This window comes from Mastomys coucha, unplaced genomic scaffold, assembly GCF_008632895.1.
Source record: "Mastomys coucha isolate ucsf_1 unplaced genomic scaffold, UCSF_Mcou_1 pScaffold17, whole genome shotgun sequence".
Taxonomy (NCBI): Eukaryota; Metazoa; Chordata; class Mammalia; order Rodentia; family Muridae; genus Mastomys; species Mastomys coucha.
The window spans coordinates 26,353,332-26,354,884 of record NW_022196899.1 but is presented as its reverse complement, the minus strand read 5'-3'; the positions used below and the strand labels follow the sequence as shown (position 1 = coordinate 26,354,884).

The window sequence follows — 1,553 nt, the reverse complement described above, 5'->3', positions numbered from 1 at the left end:
ATGTGTGTGTAATTTATTATCATATATGAGTTTATGATGTATTTTTATGACCACAGGTACACACGTGCCATGGTGCATATGTGGAAGTCAGAAAATGACTTACAGTTCTTATCTTTCATTTCATGTTCTTGGCATTGAATTCAGGTCATTGGGCCTGCATGACAAATGTTTTTACCCTCTGCACCATCTTGCCAGACCACAAACACATTTTTATGTGGGAGATCAATTAACAAATCCTTAAAGTTGAGGAGAAACTCCTTCACATTTTGGTGTGGTTCATTTTGTTTTAATGTAAGTTTCATCTAGTATTAGAAAATTTTAGTTCTCTCATACTTACCTGGCAGGGGAGATACCATGATCATGTTCATGAAGGTGGTTTTCCCAGGGCAAGGCTCACCCATTGCACTCCGGATGTGCTGACCCCTGCGATTTTCCCAAATGCAGGAAGCTCGACTGCATAATTTGTGGTAGTGGGGGACTGTGTTGGCGCTCTCCCCTGAAAGAAAAGAAAAGAAGAGAAAAGAAAAGAAAAGGAAAATTTAGTTCTGCAGTTCAAATCCTTTTCTCATGCGGGAGATGCAGGGCCTCACACCTGCCAGGCAAGCAGTGTACCACTAAGTCACACGACAGCCCAGATACTCCATTTCTGGTGGCATCGCTTTAGTTACGAACTTCTTATTTTGTAGTCTTGTGTGTGTCTGTTTGGGTACTAGCAAACTCTCAATGTCTTCTTCCAGTGGATGAACAGTGCCATCTCTACTTTACTGAGAAGTACAATATACAGAATTGTGATTTAACTTGCCCCGTGATACATGCTCTTTTAAAGAGTTTATTTTACTTATTTTTAACTATGTGTTATACATATGTGTGTATATGTGTACATGAGTGCAGGAGCCTTCAGAAAGCAGAGGCATCGGATTGCCTGGAGCTGGAATTACAGGCAAGCCCCCTGGCATGAGTGCTGGGAAGCAAGCTCAGATCCTCTGGAAGAGCAGAACACGCCCAAAAATGTTGAGCCACCTCTCTGTTCCCCTCGGTCCCATCCTCCTCATCACTCCACAGGCTGTGTTGTGAGTGCCCCTCAGTATTTTCACCTGTGTAAAAAAGTCATTATGGCTCATCTTTCCCTTTGCTGAGGAAGCTGAAAATGAAGGAGGAAAGTGAGCCAGGTGGAACCTGGAGACTGAGACTACTAGATGTATGGGCCATCTTTATGGGGGCACTCTGCCAGAACTAAGTTCTTAAAAGGTAACTGAGTGATCTGAGCTGCAGAGCTACAAAGATGGCATGGAAACCAGGAAGGGGGTTTGAGCGAGTCACCATAAGGATTCAGAGAACTGAACACACAGCTCACGTGCCTATGAGGGTCAGACTGTATCTATACTGGAGTGTCACACTGGCTTTCATATAGTAGACTGACACTTCAGAGTGTAGAAATAGCCCAGGGCAGCTCCTGGCACTGAAACGGCATCTCCTGATAGTTAATGACTGGCTAACTGTCCTAAGTGATCTATAAGGGATTCATCAAAATACATCTTTTACTGTCAAAATTC

At 43.4% G+C, this 1,553-nt stretch overlaps 1 non-coding gene across 1 annotated transcript; it reads left to right on the top strand.

Annotated features, from left to right (window-relative positions):
* Window positions 1-329: 329 nt before the first annotated feature.
* LOC116095156 lies at window positions 330-499 on the top strand. Its single transcript, XR_004120479.1, has one exon. It is a non-coding gene; the product is annotated as a U1 spliceosomal RNA (small nuclear RNA).
* Window positions 500-1,553: the final 1,054 nt, after the last annotated feature.